We start from the raw sequence: 21749 nt of genomic DNA, 5'->3' as shown, positions 1-21749 counted from the left end.
AAATACAGTACAATAATTTAGTGCACTTTTTAAAAATCTTTCCAATTTTTTTTCACAAAGAAGTGAAATGCAAGAAATGCATAAAAAGTCTTGCCAGAAAACTTCTGAAGTTTTATTTTGCCAACTGCAAGAACAAAATAAGCAAAGATTGACTGGGACTGGCAATTTCTGATTGAAGGCAAAGCTTCCATGAAATTGATGCTAATATGAGCTTTGTATGTAGATGCATGGGGTTTAGTTCTGGGCACAACACGAGAGACTGGGCACAAAGGAGGGAATTTAATCAGAAGTAATTCTGTGCAAGTCCATGTCAACATATCACAGGACTTAAGCTACTAGTGAATGTACAGTTTTCCAAAATCAAAACAAAATGTGACGTGACAGATCGCCCTGACCATTGTTTTTACTGCCATTACCAAGATTGTCTTTGTTACTGCTAATATCATTTGTGACAGTGGTCAGGGAACAGGGGTAAATTACCCCAAATGGGGTAAAAATGAAAATCCTGGGGGTAATGGGGATGGTCACTGCAGGCATTTTACCCCCACGCATTTTATTTCCGACGATGCTGTGTGTAGGTGGGCATTCCGTTGTGGGGAGAGCGAGCCCTGGTGAGGAACTGCACAGGGCACCTGCCTGTCCTTCTCACCTCCAAAGTGGGCGGGGGGAGGACAGTTGACCAGACCAGCTGGACTCTTTGCCCGGCGGAGCCCTGGCCGGGGCTCTCCTTCCTGCCTGCGCCCACCTGCCCAGTGCACTGGCAAGGAGGCCCCCTTCCCACCCCGCCTCCCCTGAGCTCAAGGCCAGTGGACCTGCCAGCCCTGCGGTGCCCGCCTCCCCTCTCCAAGGACGCGCTTTCCCAGCAGTGTGGTAGCTCTAAACTGAGTGCCTGGAGGGTGGCCACAGGTTCCCTGACCCCTGATTTATGGTGTTTTGACATTTAAAAAGCAATGACTCACATGCTGACATTTTTTTTTTAAAAAGCCATCCACACACAAGTGGTAGGTATCTACCGTCTTGGAGGAGGATAGCAAATATATTTTTGGGAGACAAAACCCATAATGACAAAGTGAGCATGGTGTGCTGAGTCACTGTGAGGGCAGATACTGTACTTCCTTGCTGACAAATGTTACTTTGTTCATTTATCTACTGTATTGGCTTTCTTCTTGCTTGCAGAGCACTGCCAATTACATTAAAATTAAACATTAAAGCAATTATAGTAATGAGAGATGTAGCCTCTTCATTTCTCTTTATAAACAACATTAACAGATTTTCGTGTCGATGTGTCTTACCGACAAAGTCATGAGAAATGTCTGGGCAGGCCTTTATGCTCTCCGGCCATAAGATGTTTATTTCTGTATTAAATACTTGTACCTTTTGATCCAAAGATTCATAAAGCAATAAGATAAACCTTTAAAATCCACACTACAGATTAAGAATATTGTTGAAAAAGCAAAATAACAACAAACCAATGGAGCAACACAATCAAGAGAAATTAATATTTGCTGCAGAAGTCACAGCCACCTAATTGGGCTGGAGGGAGGCTGCTGCTTTGGCATGACATCCTGCTTTGGCCTTGATTTATGGCAGAGCCTCATTTTGTTTTCCAAAGCTTTAGATGTCTTCCATATTGACTATATTGGAAAAAGTCAACAAAAGCCTATAGCTTTACTATTACCACCAAAAAAAAAAAAGTCGTGGGGAAGAACTGGATGAAATTTAAAGGTACAGCAGTCTATGCTGAGTGAAGGGTACCTGCCAAAATTCAGATAAGTATTGTAAGTGCAGGAATCATGCGTGAAAAATTGTATTTGTGTGTGGGGGATGCACTACCCTCTCTCTCTCCTTCTATTGTGTTCAGCTCAAGTTGCATCAAGATGATACAAAGTAGAATGCTAATTAGTTATGCACACATTTCACATCTGGTTCACTTCAGCAAAGAAATTATCTGATCAACGTCTTTAGGAGCAAACCAGCCCATCTTTGTAGCAGACCAAACAGGGAGCAAAATGCTATGTAGTCACTTCCTAAGCCCCTATACAGTGGGGTCTCTACTTAAGAACTTAATCCGTATTAGAAAGTGGTTCTCAAGTTGAAAAGTTCTTATGTTGAATCTGCATTTCCCATAGGAATGCATTGAAAACCATTTAATCCGTATCTGCTCTTTTCCATCCATAGAAACTACTGTATCTGTCCCCCCCCCCCCCCGTTTATTGTAGAACCAATTGCAAAATCCTATACAGGTCTCTTGAGAAAGAAGTCGTTCACCCAAATGGAGTATGTTTAACAAGATATGGAATTTTTAAAAAATAATTAAAATATTTAAATTACCATGATATAATTTTAACATTTTATTTATAAATTTTATTGAAGAGTCTATGCCCCAAATGGGCTCAGAAGAAGCAATGCTGAAATATAAGAAGTAATGCTATTTCTTATATTTTGAGATTCTGCATACTTTGTGTACGCGTGATTTCTGATCTCAGCACATGTTTTTTGCTCTTTGTTTAACCAGGTACAGTAACTCACATCTGACCACATCTTTGACATAAAGATAGATAAATAAGTCAGTTTTAGATCATATCAAGACTCAACTCTCACTCAAATGAGAGAAGCTCGAATGACTGAACTGAGGTTATTGTACTTTTTTGGAAACATCATGAAAAGACAGGATCTACTGGAAAAGACAATAATGCTAGGAAAAATGGAAGGCAGTAGGAAACATGAAGCTCTAACATGAGATGGACTGACTCAATAAATTAAAGCACAGCCTTTTGTTTGCAAGACTAGAGCAAGGCTGTTAACCTCAGGAACTTTTGTTGGTCATTAATCCATACGTTCTCCCTAAATCAGAAGCAACTTGGTGGCACAAAATACTGTAATAGTAACCTAGCAAGTTGCTGCTGGGTGGAAAGTCCTACCACCATAGTCATGAAGCATTACATTGCTTGCACAAACATTTATGTTGCACAAACAGTGATCACCATGAAGAAAACCTACCTCCACTTACACAACAGCAACACTTATGCAAGGAGCATGATCTTACATGACTTCCTTGAACATTTTGTTTCTGCTCAGCAGGACCTCACTAGATAGAGACTGGGTAGTTCTTTTCATGTCTCCCCTTACTTGTCCTCTTTCTACATTGGACAGTCACAAAGTCTGCAACTGTTCCTTACCCCCCCCAAAAAAACCCAAAACCCAGTTCTAGCAGCTTGATTATTTTAGTGTCACATTTCTTCACCTTTTCCACCTCTCAATGTCCCTTTTGAGATACAGTGAACAAAATGGTTCACAATGTTCTGAGTTTGCCTGCACCATTGTTTTGTATAAGAGTATTAGTGTTATACAGTTTAATTTTTCATTCCTCTTCTGACTACCATTTTAATGGTTTTTGTTTGTCTGTTTCTTTTGCAGGAACCACACACTGGGTCAACATTTTCACTGAGCTGTCTGCCACAAACCTCCTCAGTCTCAGCTCAGATTCCATGAGTGTGGGTGTGAAGTTGGGATTTTATTTTATTTTTGCATCAAACACTGGCATGCCTTGAAGCCTATGTTGTGATTTCCCAACTGTGTGGTTCTTTTCCTTCTTTTCCTTATTCTTCCCCATATGCTTTAATCCAGATGTAGCATAAACATACATGCCATATTGAGGGAACAGAGTTTTAACATTGCTCACATTCAGCTCTGAAAGATGTCATCGTGGTGTTTTGCGCTGAGTGTATTTAAAGCTAGAGCTATGGTCACAAACTATGATTTCTGTTATGAAATATTTCATTCACACAATGCTAAACACATTCAGTGTAGGCTAGAATTCTCACCTTTTGCAGCTGAGGTAAATTTTTGAAGCACAGGTGGCCTTCATGACACTCTTCATAACCAAAGGAGAGTTCGAAATCAAACAGCTATGTTGAAAAGGTTGGGGGGGAAAGGACTTCAACAGTCATTCATTTCTATTACTAGATATAGAATTTGGAAAGCAGTCCTTTGTTGTTACTAATATTAATGATGAAGAGATAGTTTGTGTTATCTATTGTGCTATTCATTATATTCTATTGCTTTGTGGGGGGGCATTTAGGGTGGATAAAAGAATGATGTAAAACTAAGGGGGGAAATTTCAGTCAAAATGCTTCTAAAATGTTTTAAAATGGTCAATTAAAAGTTACTTCAAAATAACTAGAAAATTGTAGTTGTTATAAAGTAATGCCGTCCCCATTTATGTTACTTTTTGAAATATAATTTTGTTCTATTATTAGTACCCAAAAAGTAACTAGTAACAGGTAACTATGTTATTTCTTAGTCCATGGCCAGAATCCTGTTATTTGTGCTATCTGGTGTAAAAAGGATGACATAATTTTAATGGCAGTTTCCCACAAGATAAGAACTTGACATAGGCATTTCCTATCACACACCAATCATCCGATTCAATGTGCTTTCCTAACTTGTAGCAATTTGCTGCTGAAAGTTACACCACTGATGTTCTGCTGGCAGAAATGTACAACAATATTCTGGCCTGTACTTCCAACTTCTGTTGTATCAGTCCTAGAGATAGGGAAGGGAAGGGTGGTGGTTTTTGTTCTTGTTTTGTTTTGTTTTAAATACTACAGTCTCCCAAAGCAACCTAACCAGCATGGGCAGTGGTCATGTGAACTGAAATATTTTGGATATTCAGAAAGAATTAGGAAAAGGGTGTGTGGCTCTTAGGGCTGCACAAATAGAGCAGTAGGACCATACATTTATTGAATCACTACTTTTTTTTTTAAAAAAAAATCAAACAAATTGCAAACTTTCATGGAGAAAATTTCATTTTATCAAGCTGGTCCCCACCCCTCCAAGGGCAGTGCAGAAAAAATTGTAGAGAAGAGTCCCAAAAATTAATGGCCAATATCCATGCCAAGTCTGCTGGTGTGAGGTGAGTTCAGACTTCAGTTGCAAACATCAGCTGGGGATGTGTTGTCTCGAGCACCATCCCTTTCAGCATTCTGGATGTTGTATTCAAAAAAGGGTGAAGTTTCTAGTTGTTGGTTAATGCACCCCTGTCTGTGTATGACACTGATAAATCCTTTGCATTTTGAAAAAAGGAGCTCACAACAACATATTGCTATTGGAAAATCCTATTTCCCTCCATTGGGAGGTGAGTCTCTTGCAAATTTCATGGGAGAAATAAGGAACATGTCAGGTGGTATCATTGTATCCATGAATCAACATTGCTGGAGCTTTGGCTTTTTGGCTCAACACTGAGTTTCTCCTCAGTACGTTTGTTTTAAAACAGTGGTTCCCAAACTGGGTTGTGTGAAGAAATTCTGATGGGAAAAATAAAACTGTGAGATTGTCATAAAGAAAATTAATTCTCCTGTTAATTTAAGCAAACTTCTAAGACAGGTATATATCTTCGGCTTTACGATTTCTCAGGGGAAAAAAATTCCCTCATTTATGCTTATTTTTATTTTACTAAGCTTTTTATTTATTTTTAAATTATTAACTTTTTTTAAAAGGGGGGATTGGATAAAATGGAGCAATGGTGAAAGATGAGGGTTTCTCAAAAATAAAAAAAATTGGAACACGATGCAAAAAAGTTTGAAAATTGCTGCTTTAGGCTGTACTGTAAGCCTAAGTATATTCTGATTCCATTCAAACAAGTTATTAATGGCAAATAAGCATCTTCTAAGTAGTATTACGTATTTTCTTTATTTGCATTTGTATTTCATGTGCACCATAGTTGTGCCTTTAAACAGTGTAAAATAAAAATACCTCTCAACAGAGATTCTGAGTGATTAATTTTACCACTTCCCTACTTCTAAAGAGATTGAATGAATTTCTTATCAATGATATTGAGAATCTGGGGGAATCAAATTTGCAGCTTACATGAGGTGGCAGCGAAGGGTCACTGCAGCAAAACTGCACATTAAAAATTTCATGGATTGCTCATTGGTTCAAAGAAGCAGCTCAACCTCAAATTAAGTCCACCTCAAAAAGCCTTGCTTGATTTTTGTCCAATGAAATCTGACTGTGTAAGCGAAGCCAAAGAATGTTTCCTTTGTTGTGTTTGTGATGCTTATTCATCTACAAGTCATTCCCATTTTAAAGGAGTCTATTTTTACAGCATAATTTCCATCTGTCTTTTGTTGTTTTACCACATAAGAAGCTCAGATATTAACAACACCCTGCCTGCCAAAATCTAAAGAGACTGTGACAACATCGACCCAAGATGTCTATCCACTTGGGCTTCAAGTCATCTACTCATATAACATATGTGAACAGAAAGAAGGTCGGGATGCAAACCTTAATTTTCAGTCAACCTTACGCCTTTGTTGTCACTTATGCCCCTGTCGTCGGATTTCTATACGCTTCACAAATTTACTTGGGAGATTCAAAGTTTGTGGCAATAAAGTCTGAATATCAGGAAAAAAAACATCTCGTTATAGCAGTACAACGGAACCAATTACTTTGGCAGGTCATGAGTGCTCCAACACTGGAGGCATTCAAGAGAAAATTGCAGAACTATCTGTCAGATCTGCTTTGATTTGGACTCCTGCATCGAGTAGAAGGTTGGACTTGGTGGCCTTTTAGTCCCTTTCCAAGTTAATTCTTCTATGATTCTGTTTCATTCAACATTTATCAAGTGAAGTGTGAAGACCATGCTTTTATGGTTGTTCAATGATTTCATGTTCAACAAGATTCAGATTTCTACTGAGGCATGACACATACCTGGGGCCAGTCATTTTCTCTTAACATGACCTGCCGCATAGAGTCCTTGTGATGATAACCGACTTTCAGATCATTGGAGGAAAGCAGAATGTAAAAGTTAATAAAAATTTTGCATACTTTTGTTGTTGTTGTTTAGTCATTAAGTCGTGTCAGACTTTTCGTGACTCCATGAACGTCAGGCCCTCCTGTCTTCCACTGCCTCCCAGAGTTTGGTCAAATTCATGTTGGTAGCTTCGATGACACTGTCCAACCATCTCATCTTCCATCGTCCCCTTCTCCTCTTGCCTTCACACTTTCCTAACATCAGGTTATTTTCCAGGGAGTCTTCTCTTCTCATATGCAAACCTACATCACTGTAATTCCAGCAGTGAAAATTTCAAGGGTGAAATGCTACAAAAATAAGAAACCTACATGGGCATTTTTTTTGTAGCATTTGACCCTTGAAATTTTCACTGCTGGAATTACAGTGATGAATTAGAAGTCTACATGAGCATTTTCAACATCAAAAAAACTAAAGATCATGGCCACTGGTTCCTTCACCTCCTGGCAAACAGAAGGGGAAGCTATGGAGGAAATGACAGATTTTACTTTCTTGGGCTCCATAATCACTGCAGATGGTGACAGCAGCCACGAAATTAAAAGACGCCTGCTTCTTGGGAGGAAAGTGATGACAAACCTAGATAGCATCTTAAAAAGCAGAGACATCACCTTGCTGACAAAGGTCCGCATAATCAAAGCTATGGTTTTTCCTGTAGTGATGTATGGAGGTGGGAGTTGGACCATAAAGAAGGCTGACCACCAAAGAATTGATGCTTTGAACTGCGGTGCTGGAGGAGACTCTTGAGAGTCTCCTGGACTGCAAAGAGAACAAACCTATCAATTTTGAAGGAAATCAACCCTGAGTGCTCACTGGAAGGACAGATCCTGAAGTAGAGGCTTCAATACTTTGGCCATCTCATGAGAAGAGAAGACTCCCTGGAAAAGACCCGGATGCTCGGAAAGTGTGAAGGCAAGAGGAGAAGGGGATGACAGAGGACGAGAAGGGTTGGACAGTGTCACTGAAGCTACCAACATGAATTTGACCAGACTCCAGGACAGAATGGAAGACAGGAGGGCCTGGTGTGCTCTGGTCCATGGAGCCACGAAGAGTCGGACACGACTTAATGACTAAACAACAACAACACATGGGCATTTATTCTTGTGTGCTGGGTCATGTTTGACGTGGTGCACAACAATCAATGTCTGTGAGAAGGTCTTATCTTGGGGCAGTTGGCTGCTGAAATCTGCAACAATGGAGCTGCACCAGCAGTTGTAACAGGATCCTGGCCAAATGAAGTGAGCATACCTTCTTTTGTGTCTGGGACATCTTCAGGGATTTAGTCCCATCTTGATCAGCCCTCCAAACAGGTTGCTGATATTCAGAAAGCATATGCAGAAAACCAGAAATCCTCAAAAGACAAAATACCCCCCCAAAGCTTAAGAGAATAAATAGCCCAGTATAAAAAAGACAGAGGAAGGGAGATGATAGAATGAAATGCTTCCAAGTAGGCATTCATTCTCAGTGAACTAACCTTGTCTCTGCAGTCATTAATAACATGGATTTTCAAAGTATCAGGGAGAAAGAAGCATTCGGGGAAACGTGCGGAAAAACCCTGCCTTGGCAGAGATGTTTGATGGTGAGGCAACACCATGCATCTTGTCTGATCAGCTGCAGTTAAGTGAGCACACCTCACGTTGAGAACCTATCATAAATCTAGCACAAATTTCTCCAGCTGCTCCTCAGACAAAACTTGACTTGTCACATAAATGTGAATAATGTGTGTGTGTGTGTGTGTGTGTTTGTGTGTGTGTGTGTTTGTGTGTGTGTGTGTTTGTGTGTGTGTTAGAGAGAGAGAGAGAGAGAGAGAGAGAGAGAGAGAGAGAGAGAGAGAGAGAGAGAGAGACTGCACAGAGTATAGAAAGAGATTTTCTGGAAATTGATTTCTTACTCTTTTTGACATTTCAAAGGATGAGCAGGAATGAACTTGAATGTACAGTACTTGCCTCTGGTCAAGTTATCTAGCCCTGCAGTCTTTTTATTTATGACAGAATTTAGTTTGGACCTGAACAGCACAGCCTTTTGTGCCACCACATGAGACATGCTGGATTTCAGTGTATTTGCATCCAGTTTTTCATCTCTCCAGTGGGAAGTCCCTGCAGAAAGGAGCTTGACTGGTGGTGTTTAGTGATTTCTCAGATAACAAGCGCTTTGCGTTTCTGTGGAATTCCCATTTGCTTGTGTGTGTGCTGCTGCCGCTAGCCTGATTGATATATGACTGCAATGGCACTTTTCCATTTGACATTCTCTCTCTCTTTCTCTCTCTCTCTCTCTTGCTTAAACAACAGCCCTAACTTTTGTGTGTTGCAAATATAAAAGGCAAGCCATGTGACAGAGGGACAGAAGAACAAAAGCATTTGGAAGTAACAAGACCTCTTTTTTAGCTCTCAGTTGTGGAGTCCAAAAGGAGGAAGGAGCGATACATTTTGCAAAGGTAAGCAAGCTTGCGACCGAGAGCTTTTGCAGAGAACCACAAAATATTTCACGGACTTAATATGAATAGTTCGTCTCTTGACAGCTCTGTGCTCTTTAAATAGCTTGTTTTATTGTTGACTTATTCAGGTTTAAAGATCATTTAAGGATTGGCTGCCTAGCCTACATCTTTTTATTACCAGCATGTCTTTAATTATGTATTTTCTTGGGCTGCCAGTGTAGATTCAGTGGGAAACCATCAGTGCTTTTCTGGGCATAAAAGGACTGCATTAAATCCATGTCTTCTGTGCTGAATTTCTCTTTGTGGCTTTGTGCTGCCCTTCTTCTGTGTGAGACTGTGAGCTAGAAGAGGGAATGCTGGCACATTGAGTGAGTTCAGAAAGGGGCTTGGGTACCTCCAGCACCGTCTTTTTCCCACCACAGTGGGACTCTGTGAAGGCAGGCAAAAACAATGATGTTTACTTTTATTACAAATTATGTATGCTGATCCTCTGCCAGTCATCCACTGGAGCTCTCAGAATAATTTAAAACAACAGGCAATATTTATTTCTAGAGATATATGTCATCCTTTGCAGGGTCTACATTGTTTGAGGGGAGGGGAAACTTTCTCTTTCTCTCACTTTTAAAACTTGAGTGTTTCTCTTAACTCCTGGGAACTTTTGCCATGGAGTGCACTGCACTGGTTATGGATTAGGATGGATTTAATATGTCCATTTGATTGGTTAAAAACAGCGAGGAAATCCATTGTGTTTGTCTTGGCTGCAGAACAGAGGAGATATATTGAGCAGCCAGCTCATCCCTTCAGCACAACCAGTAAAGCAATGTGGATGTCTGTTTGGCACATCAAAACCTGGGTTACAGTGGGAGGGGGGGGATGCTCATCAGTTCAGAAATAATTTGTCAGGGCTGCTGCTAGCCATTGAAATAAGTTTCTTTCTGCTACCTGGAGAGCGAGTGTGTGTGTGTGTGTGTGTGTGTGTGTGTGTGTGTGTGTGTGTGTGTGTGTGTGTGTGTGTGTGTGTGTGTGTGTGTGTGTGTGTGTGTGTGTGTGTGTGTGTGTGTGTGTGTATTACAGATAGATGGTAGATCTCTCTCTCTCTCTCTCTCTCTCTCTCTCTGTGTATTACAGATAGATGAGATAGATGGTAGATAGATGAAAAATAAACAGCACTTCAGTCAAGATTTTTCTGGATCCACTTGAGGGATGCAGTTAGTCCTTGAAATTGTATTTTTTAGCAGAGCAACTGAAGAAGGCAGAAGCCAAAACAACATTTTGCTCCAATGCTTCTGTTTGTTAGTCTCTCCTCTCTCTCTCTCTCTCTCTCTCTCTCTCTCTCTCTCTCTCTCTCTCTCTCTCTCTCTCTCTGTGTGTGTGTGTGTGTGTACTGTATATGTATAAATGAAAACTGGGGGAGAAGAAATGTTTCATTTTAAAGGCAGCATCACTACAACAGACAAAATGTGAGAAGAATTCAAGAACAGTATAATTTCAGTACTGTATAAATGTTCAAGCTTGAAAGGTAAAAACAGTGATCATACTCTTAAACAAAACTTCATTAAAGTCAGCAAACTTATTCAGAAAAAGGTGAATATTTATGAGCAACACGGCTGGGAGTAACCTAAGAATAAGGATGTTTAAGTGCTTTTAAAAAGATGTGTTTGAATTTTAGAGAGGGCTGGCTTAAAACATAATCTTGCAGTAAAAAGCAGGGCAACTTAATTTATCTTTGTGAAGAAAATCTGCACTGTGAAGGCACTTTAAGGTGAAAAAAACAATTCAAAGGCAGCATCCTCCACCTCTGTGAGAAGGAGACGATGCTTCTGATGGAAGTATGTGAGGCTTAGCAATGGGCAGAATATATTCCACGAATGTTTTAGAAGATGAGATTTACATTTGTGGAAGGGAAATCCAATGGAAGCTAGCCAGCAACTTAAGTGCATTTGTGTAACAGAATAGAGTGGACTCAGCTCAGTTCCATGATCTCATTTTCACAGGCTCTCGCCCCTATTTATTTCCCCACCACATACAATGAACAATAAAGGTTGTCTCTAAATTCTAATTAGCTGAATGATGTTTCTGAGGTGGAAGAATATGAGACAGTGTCTCCAACTGAAAGTATATTCCACCACAGGGCTGAAGACACTCTGACCCTCCAGATGTTTGGGACTATAATGTCCATAGTCCCTTATCATTGGCCATTGAGGCTTCTGGAAGCAGAAGTTCAAAACATCTTGGAATGCCAAAAATTTCCCTCCCTTTTTCTAATGGTTGAATAGGGACACATGCGGCAAAAACCTTTTCCTCAAGAGTTGGGTGCTATTATCCATTGGTGATGCATTTATTTAGCTATGTTAGAGACACTGTAAATTGCATGGAAGCTGCAATATTCTGTCCACCTATGTTGGAGAAATCAATAAACTCAGTGGGACTTGCTTAAGGTAAGGCATGCATTGGATCGCACTTCTCATGTAGTCCAAGAGTGTGAAGGGTAGAGAACGAAACTGCCTTAGGATGTTTAACAACAGGTCAAACTATTGGCCCAATTAGCTTAATATTTTTACACTGGTTGGCAGTAACCGTTTGTATTTCAGATTGAAATCTTTTCCAGCCTCACTTAGGAATGCTGGGGATTGAGTCTATATGCAAAGCAAAACATATGCCCTGTCATTGAAGTGTTGAAGAGCTTTTTTTTAACTAAGTGCCTCTCAAAGATACATATACCTGTCTATCTATGTACCTATTTATCAAGACACAGGCTTTCTCTCATTCAGCAATGAATAAATAGCACCATGTTTTCCCCACCATCATTCATTCATTTTTGCCCACCTTTTCCAAAAGATTGTACCCCAAAAGACATAGGGCATACCAACCAAACAAATTCACAATAATTTAAAAATAAAAATAGAAGGAATTGCAAGTAATCACAGTATCAACAGATAGATATTTAAACATCAGTCCATACAGTGCTACATAGGTAATATGATTCAAATAAATTGACTTAAATTAATTGCTTAGAACTAAACAAGATAGACAAAATAAAATACATAAATTAAGTTATAGTGAATGACAATAAACTAACACACATTGGTTGGTAGCTACGCCTCTCCGTCATGACAGACTTCCTCCCAAATTCCCTTCAATTTACACAGGCCTATATCATCATTTTTCTGAAATTAGATAAATGTTAGCTAAATTATATTAAATGTTGAATAAAGTTGATGGTATTTTAAAAGAACCCTTTTCTTTCTTACCCACTGGGGATAAGCTGTTATTTGCTCCTAGTTGGGTTTTTTTTCTTTTTTTAAAATCTCTCTCTTTATGGCTCACACACACCCATAAACAGAACGAGGTGAGGTTGCTTGCTCAGTAGGAGGGGAACACAGGCAAGGTGCTTCCGTCCCCATCTCTGATGAGAATACAAACAGCCCAAGCCTGAGATGGGGCAGTATGTTATTAGCTCCAATGACCCAGCCACTTCTGGTTTAGGTCTCTGGCTGTGGAGCCAGAGGTCGGCAGTTCAATTCCCCCCATGGTGCCTCCCTGACAGGGGCTGAACATGGTGATCTATGGGGTCCCTTCCAACTCCGCAATTCTAAAGTGATGGGGGGAACCTACATTGGAAACCATTAGACAAAGGGCTAAATCAAATTGTTGGTCCCATATAGAGTAAACCCAGGAATCAACTGCTGAATGGTGAATCACCAGATATGTGAGTCTCATCAGTCCAATGATATACTCATGTATGGCCTATCGTTCTCTTCTTCTGGGGGTGTCCTGCGACCTTGCAGCATGCCCAAAGTGTCACAGGCTGGCTCTACTCACAGGAGGCACAGTGGGGAATAGAACTCTCAGCTTTTGCCTCTGCAGCTAGATACTTAAACCACTGAGCTATCCAGCCAGCAGTGATTGGCTTTAGGCCACAGTATTCTATCAGCTGTTGAGGGTGTTCACTTTTGTGACACAGGGCCAAATTATTCATTACATGTAACCCCTCATTACAGCTGAGATCATGAAGCATTCAAGAGGTATGATTGGTACAGGCTTTCGTTTCTAAGAAAGCAGTCTTAACGAAGGAAGAAAGAACAGAATGATGTCACAGAACAAAACAAGCTAATTTGCAAATTACTGGCAATGAGAAAATTTCCGGCTGTGGCAATCACACATGCAAACAGTCCTTGAGGAATTCTCTCTTCAATCAGCAGCTTATCTGTAACTGTGTTGTTGGACCCTCAAAAATCCTGAAAAGGAGGGTGATGTGGATTCTGTGATTCTTGGAGTTTGACACGGAGTTTAGGGTTACAGATGCAGATTTACAACTCTGAAGAGGCCAGTTTCTTCTTCTACTACACCTCTCTCTTTCTCTCTCTAAACGTATTCAAAATACACACATTTTCTGAAATGGATATAAATTGCGCAAGTTGCAGAATTCTACTTGAAACTGGTTTCCTTGTACATAATGTTGTGATTTGCAGATAGGAAGTCTTGGGGCCTTCTGACTTTAGGTAGCATAGCCATCCATCTCATTCCCATAGTGGAGTGTTAATGCAAAGCTATCCAAGCCGACTGTCTCTAATACAATGCAATTTTCACTTTGTCGGGATGAAGACAGCTGCCTACTTCTGTGCAGTTTTAGAAACCCAAGTCTCAATGTACTTGGCTTGCTCATGGCCCCATCACTGTCAGAAATCCAATCCTGCCCCATGAGCAGAGAAAGTAAGCTTAAGTGTGAAAAGTGCCAGCCTTCTCTCAGTTTTGACCAGCTTTTATTTCTGCTGGATGGAAAGAATCTCAGAATCTGGTGAGACTGCCTATTTTATATGTCCTTCCCTTTATATCCTACAGACTGGACTGCAAATAGGGTTTGGGCACAGACTTTCTTTTGTTTAATGTGTTATCAAGCTGAGTCTGACTTATGGTGACACTGAGGAGATACAACTTTCCAGAGCAGCCAACACTAGGCTTCTTAGATGGTCTGATGTGGTACGGAGCCCTGAACGATCAACGATGTTCCAGCCAAAGTGCAAGAAGCAGGGGGAGGGAGGTAGATGAGATTCAGTCTAGAGTCTGCCCACTACCAGGTTAACTCAGACTTTGCTCCATTGGAGGAACTCGAAAGAGAATCCCATTAGGGTGGTTCATCCTCTGTGTAAAAGACTGGGCATCCAGGCCTTTTCTAAAGAGAATGGCTTAAATCCTGTCCGTGCAGCTACTTCTTGTGAGGCTGATGTTGTCATTGGCCATGGTGATTTTTCAGAAATAAAAAATTTCCAATTCCACCCCTCCACAAAAGTCCTCAGGCTCCCATGGAATCCCCTTCATTTTGGGGAAGTCACTGGGGACTACAGGATGGCACGGAGTCTTTAATTTCCAAAAATGCCACTACTGGGATCACTTTCCTGGCAGCAGCAACTTTGTCCCACAGCTCCAAACAACTTCTCCACAAGGAACGGGATTTTACAGGAGCCTTAGGACTTTTGGGGAGGAGATGGTTGGAATCAGAAATGTTTTATTCCTCCACCCCCAATCAGTGTGACTGATGTCATCTGCTTTATGCAGCATAGCTGTGTGAACAGGATTTCAGCCAATGCATTGTTAGAAGACAGCAAAATCAAGGACCCTAAAGTTGCCCTTCCACTGTTAGCACCAGGATAACAGACTAAATCTGGCACAGAGGCCACCCACTTATATATTGCTCCCTGCTCTGGTGAGATGCATTACTTATTTTGAAATGTTCATCTAAATCTGTGAATTAGCATATTGAATAGAAATCTGCACCCACTCACCCCCCTTTTTTAAAAAATGTGAAGGGTAAAGTGGCCACCTTACCTCAAATGCCATCTCTCTCTTTCAGAGCAATGACACAAACCAGGTTCGGTTTGCCAAGTTTTTAAAACATTTTCTGGCACAGATCTTGCGCTTGTGATGGAGAAAGAAACTCGGCACAAAAAAAAGCTTTGCTTTGGTGAATTTATAAAATGTGTGACCATGAAATGTGGTGTCTTTGGCGGTTTTTTAAAAAGAACTAGGCAAAATCACAAGGGAAAGACCTCTTTGAGTGGTGATGAGTCACAACAACGTAGGGGGCCTGCCAGAAAATGTAGCAGTGTGGAATTTTCCTGTTCAAAGTTGCAGATAGCTGGCCAGGCCCTTGGCCAGGCACCCCTATTTCTCCTCTTCACTGGATTGATGCTACCACCACTAAAAGTCAGCCAGCGTGCCCAGTCTTTACAGAACTGTGTGGCACCCCTGTCTCAGATGTTTTCCCATAACTATTGTCTTTCACTTTGGTGAGGTACTCCAGTGTTCTTGATATTCTCCTCTTGTAAAAGGATGGAGTTATCACATAAAGATCTACAGGGAGAGAACTGCTGAGTTCACATAAATGACAGCTAAATAGAAATCTTGTGGTCAGGAGCATTATACCTTCAGATGCTGGTTTGGGGGCTTGAACAACCGAGGACAGCTGCTCCTTGGTGCCTGCTTCAGAGCTTCCGAGGAGCAGAGCCTGGGAAAGTAGCACAGCTTGGGATTCTGAGACAGCTCCCAGAATCTCCAAGACATGATGGACATTGCTTGGGCTAGCTGGGTTGTGGTGGTGGTGGTCGAGCTGTAGTCCAAAAGATATAGCTTTCCTAAGCCCTTCCAAAGAGCATCTAGACAGCCACTGTTGGAAACAAGCTGCTGAGCCTGATGCCAGATGTTCTCCAGCTTGCCTGTTCTTCTAACAGGAAGGGTCTGTTTTATAAAGCAGCTCAGGTGCCAGACAGGCTTACTTCCATTAGGGCGAACCAATTGGCAAATGGTGTGTGGTGAATTGTGGAGTTGAAGAGTTATGACCATTGCCCTAACCATTTTTGCAGTCGGGGTACCTTGGTGCATAACATTGCAACTGTTTCAGTTTGATCTACTTTTTGCACACTCAGATAACATTTCTGGACCACTGAAACATTGGGGGAAAGCCTTTCCTGTTGAACATCTGGACGTTTAGGATGATTTTTTCCATCTGCGGTCGATGCCGTTCCATCTCTGGAGCACTGCCTGGGGACCATTCTGCAATGGATGCAATCAAACAAACTGAGGTTGAACCCAGACAAGATGGAGGTCTTGCGGGTCAGCACCCCTGATGTCAGTGGTTTGGGAAACTCCCTCTCTTTTTGGGGGTGACTCTCATCAAGAAAAGTGTGATTCACAGTCTGGGGGTTCATCTTGACCCGGCGCTTACCACGGAGACCCAAGCAGCGTCTATGGTTTGGTTCACCCTTTTAAACCTTCGGTGGATTGCCCAGCTGCGTCCCTATCTAGACGTGGGGGCTCTCTCTTGTCCATGCACAGAATAGACTACTGTAATGCTCTTTACATGGGGCTTCCTTTGAGACTGATGCAGAATCTTCAAATGGTCCAGAACACAGTGGCCAGGCTATTAACAGGGGTGAAAAGTTCCCATCATATTTCCCCCATTCTGGCCACCTTACACTGGTTACCTATTCACTTCTGTATCAATTTCAAGGGGCTGACTATTACATATAAAGTCCTCAACGGTTTAGGGCCTTAATACTTGGCAGAGCGCCTTACACCTAGTTCTGCCCAAATCACCAATTCGAGCCAGGCTGGGTGGTTGAGGGGCCTAACTCCAAGAGAGGCTCAAAGGGGAAAAAAACTAAAAACCGGGCCTTCTTGGCAGTGGCCCTTTGTCTCTGGAACAATTTACCATTAGAGATCTGCCTGCCCCCCTCGCTGAGGGCCTTCAAGAGCAAACTAAAGACCTGGCTCTACAGGCAAGTCTTTCCAACATGTAAGGTTTTTTTTTAACTCTTGTAGTAAAATTGAGCCCTATCTTTTATTGCATTTATGTTTTCATTTATTATATCTGTATTTTTTTTTGTATAAACCGCCCAGAATAGACATGTTCTAGATAGGTGGTATACAAGTCTAATAAATAAATAAATAAATAAATAAATAAATAAATAAATAAATAAATAAATAAATAAATAAATAAATAAATAAATAAATAAATAAATAAATAAATAAATACTTTTTTTTACTTTGGACCTACTGACTGATTATGATGAGTTTCTGCCATTTCCTAGGTTGTGGACTAAGTAGGGTTTGCCAATCTTAGCAATGTGGCAGTATTTACAATTGCAGTACTGTATTTGCTGGTATCAAACATAATCCTGTGGCACTAAGTGCCTCAGAGTGTCCCTTACTCTTGGAACTGATCAGTGAATCAACACAGGGAAAGAAATCTCACAGTATTGGCTCAAAAATATGATATGCTATCATATGAAAGCAGAACACAAGCCAGCACCTGAAAATTATATTCCTCCTCGCTATATAATGAGGGCACAAGCCCATGTACATTGCAATAAAAATAATTTAAAAGTCACAGTTATACCATAAGTTGTTGCTCATTTGGTTACAACTGTAATACAATGCAGCTGCACTTTTGTTATTGAGAAATGAAATTATTACAACTATTTAATTATAACTTATCGTAAGTAGTTAATTCTAAGTAACTAACCTAAAGCAGAAACACTTCCTTAATTTCTAGTTACATTCTGTTTCTGTCTAATAGTGTAATGAATAGCTGATCCACTTTAAATTGGTAATGTTCTTCTTTTAATGCTTCACATTTGTACTGTCCTTTCAACATGTACCCCATTTTTCTAAATTCATGTATTTTTGGTGTAAGAAAAATCTTGTGGCAATGAGTTCCCCATGGTCACTGCATAGAAGGTGTCCCATATTACCAGTTTTCCATGTATGGCCTTTCTGTGGCATTGACTCAGTTTTGTAAGATGAGATGGAAGGGATGCAAAGGCTTGAACATACATGTCCCTGTGATTTATTACTTCAAAGTAATTTCATTATGGGTAGCTGCCTATGCATGTTTTAATTGTCTAAATGAACTTCTGTAACAAAATATAGCTGTGATTTTGTAAGCATCTGATTACTAGGATATGCACTGCGCTAAAGGGCCCTTAATTCTGTTCACACACCGGAGAGAGAAAAAGAGAGAGTGTGAGAGAGAGAGAAAGGGAGAGAAGCTGTCGCCTGGTCTGACTTGTGATCAGCTGTTATTTCCTTTTTATATGTGTCAGTGTGGAACATATTAAAATTTCTCTCTGATGGTATGCATGGCATCCCTCTGATGCCCCACCTCTAACTTAGCAGAACAATAAAAGCAAGGTTGGAATAAGCCTTAGAGCAGCTGGCTGTCTATATATTCTCTCTTTTTTCCCTCTTCGCATAATCTAATTCAGAATAGAATTCGGGTAGCGCTGGCACTACCACTTCCAGCCTCTGCTGCTTCTCGTTCAGTTGGTTGGAATTTCATTGTGCAGCTTGTCTGATTGCAGTCTGCTTTATAAATGGCAGGCGGAGTATTCTTTCTTCTGAATGTCCTCACCATTTGTCCATCCAATGCTCAGGCCAGCTGATTCCAAAGGGACTTTTGAGCCATCAGGAATTCTGCTAGATCAATATTATTTTAGCGACCAACTCCGTCCTGCCCCCCCTCCCCCAAAACAACAACAAGCATTGTCAGAGAGTCTGCTGCTGATAAGGTTTTCATGCTTATGCTTATTATATCCAAGCCTTAATCCACTTTGGCGTGGTGTTATCGAAAGAGAAAGGGGTTATGCTGCCCTTTCGGAAATGCAAGTTTCGGACTAGAGTTAATACTCAGAGTCTGGTTTGCCAAAGGTTAAGCATACCATGATGGTGACATGCACATCCCTCCCATAGTACTGAGACTCAGGCTGAGTGGGAGCTCCAAGGATGTTGCGCTCCTTGTTAAAAGAAATAAATGGTTATCCGCCAGTCTTTCAATTCTGTATTCCTTCAGACTGACCTTCAAGGAAGTGGCAAGTTTTGACTGAAGAGATTTATAGCGAGGGAAAAGATTTAGCTCCAGACCAAGTATGCTGTGCAGTGCAAGAAAGTGTTATTATTTTTTAAATTTTCAGTGAAACTCTTGGATGGTGATCCCAATAGAAAATAGTTGTGTTTCTCTAGCAGTACTAAAGTAATGATCCACAATTAAAAATTTTGCCTCTAGGATTGGTTCTCCCTGAAATTCTTAGAAAAGTTTAAAAAGAAATCAAAGCACTGCTTTTTGAAATGGAAATATTAGTGTGAAGGAGAAGAAAATTCATAAGGCCTTGTTGACTGGCCTCTCTACTTCATTATCAAAGATAACTTTTCTCTAGGCATCATGGTTTCTTGATGGTTACATTGCTGATAACTGTATTTACAGTTCACACAACCTGCTGGGGAAGACTATTTTTAAAATGTTTCTATTTTTTCTCCTCATCCTTCAATCTACTTTTAATTTGAATATATGATAAACCACAGGAGCCTCTCATATATCTTTTCAAAGATTATGCTCTGGAAAGATATATGTACATATTCTTTAAACCTGAGTGTTGATTGTGTATATGTAAAATTCCTGAATTTTCTTGCCGGTGCACTGTCAAAGACACTACCAGCTTCTATATACTATATTGTTCTGTATGCAAGTATATACAGCAAGCGTTCAAGTTCTTCAGGGTTGTTCTTTGGGCTGGCTATTAAACACGATGGTTGTACTGAAAGCAGGAAGACAAAAGCCCAGCTTAGGCTTTATAAAAATGGGAATTAAATAAACACAGGAGGGGAAGCGTATGAGTCTAGCCAATCCATTGCCAGTTCCATGAGGCCCAGTCTAGACAATACAGTTAGTACATCGTTAGAGGTAGAACTCACCAAAACAGTAAAATACGTTTGTCCTAGTGCTGGAATTCTAACTAGCAATTTTGGCACTTGCAGCAAGCAGTGCAAAAGATGCCCCCAGATCAGTTTTGTAATTCGTCATGACATGAAAATAATACAAGAGATCATTACAGCACTGAACACTTTGTTAGCATGTCCCTTCCTGCAAGGGGATCAGCAGCACTGTCTAAGCTCCAGAGACAAATGTAATATACAGATGCTCATGCACACATGTACACACTGACATACATAATTATTATTTAGCATACCCTCTATGAATAAGCTGACTTTCTGTTCTGTCCAACCCAGAGTCTACTAAACCCCATGTAGACCTACCTTCCAATAAGAAAAGCTTGATCTCACCACAGTCTCAGTAGATTACACATTAGGGATGGGAGTTTTGAGTTCCAGGACTCCTTTTGGAGACTCAAAGACTCAGTGAGAATCACAGGACCTCAAATCACCAGGAGAGTAGAACAGCCAGCTCGTCTCCATGTTGTTCCCACGCTGCTTCTTGAAATGATTAGAAAACTGCTCTACTGTATGTACTGTGGGAGTGGCAGGGATTCCCTGTGACCCACATAGGTGCACAGGGGAGACTGCCTCCGTATAAAGTGCAAAAATCACAATGAGATGTTATTCCTATAATTTGAGTGGAAATCCATTCCTGCACACTATATTACACAAGATTATGACTGGATGAACACCTTGGGATACAGCTTTGCAGTAAGGATGGATATATATCAAATAAATAAAAAGTACGGTAAATAAATAAACAACAAAAATTTAACAACTCTCTGAATTGCCTTGTGTCTTGTTTTTTTCTTACTAAAAATGAAGTTTTGTTGAAATATCTAGCTATGTAACAATCAGTGATTTCAGAGGGAGAATCTGAACATTGCTTTCAGAATGTCTTCTCCTAAAATTCATCTGGAATTGACATGCTGTGACATCTTTCCGGTCATTTATCAATAGTTATTTCAGTGTATATGGTTTGCATCTTTCCTTGCACAATGTCCCTCCCAAACTATTTTATTTCAAAAAACAGGAGAGGGCTGATTAAATGCACTTACCAATCAAAGGTTCTATTTTCCCAGCTCAGCCAAGGGGAAACTCACAGATGGGTGGCTTCTTGCTTATCATGGAAAAGAAGCACATGCATTGCAAAAAGAAAGACAGCTCTTCTAATGAAGGCCTCTGACCCAGACCGGGAGAAGGTAGCAGTGACTTTAAAAAGGCCATATATAAGTCCCTGCCGCCTTCTCCTGGTCTGGGTCAGAAGCCTCACCTGCTAAGCTTCAGGTGGACTTGCCTTCCAACAGGAGAAGCTTGATCTCCCCACAATTCATGGAAGCCAGCATTTATTTGGATGCCATCACCTCCTGCTTCTTCTGGGCAGAGGCCCAGTTTACCAACGCACAGATATCCTTGCTATCTGATGCATGAGGCTTGGACTATCCATGATCTGAGTAGATCACCCCTCCATTTGGATGCCATCACTGCCTAGGTGATCAGGGCTGTTTTTTCATTTCTGGAAAAATGTAAGTTGTTGCAGTTTTTAACATCTGATGCTAGGTCAGAACCCTGGGATCCATTGTGAAACAGAGAGCAGGAGCAAAGAGAATCTTGATAGTCACATCAGCAAATCTGATGAGCAGTTTTAGATGCTTTGTTAGGGGAAAAGTCCATTGAAATCAAGCTGGGTAGTATCAGTGAAAATATAAAATATTTGGACCCATCATCTTCCCTGTTATG

At 40.7% G+C, this 21749-nt stretch overlaps 1 protein-coding gene across 2 annotated transcripts in view; it reads left to right on the top strand.

Annotated features, from left to right (window-relative positions):
• The first annotated feature begins 1039 nt into the window (after positions 1-1039).
• Positions 1040-21749, top strand: part of NDP (norrin cystine knot growth factor NDP) — a 45757-nt gene continuing 25047 nt past the window's right edge. For both annotated transcript variants that reach the window (XM_020783949.3, XM_020783950.3), the window contains exon 1: positions 1040-9242. The gene's annotated coding sequence lies outside the window, so the exon portion shown is untranslated. The remainder of the gene's footprint in view (positions 9243-21749) is intronic.

Source organism: Pogona vitticeps, chromosome 3 (assembly GCF_051106095.1).
Source record: "Pogona vitticeps strain Pit_001003342236 chromosome 3, PviZW2.1, whole genome shotgun sequence".
Taxonomy (NCBI): domain Eukaryota; kingdom Metazoa; phylum Chordata; class Lepidosauria; order Squamata; family Agamidae; genus Pogona; species Pogona vitticeps.
The sequence above is the reverse complement of the archived record's forward strand: the minus strand, read 5'-3'. Positions and strand labels throughout refer to the sequence as shown.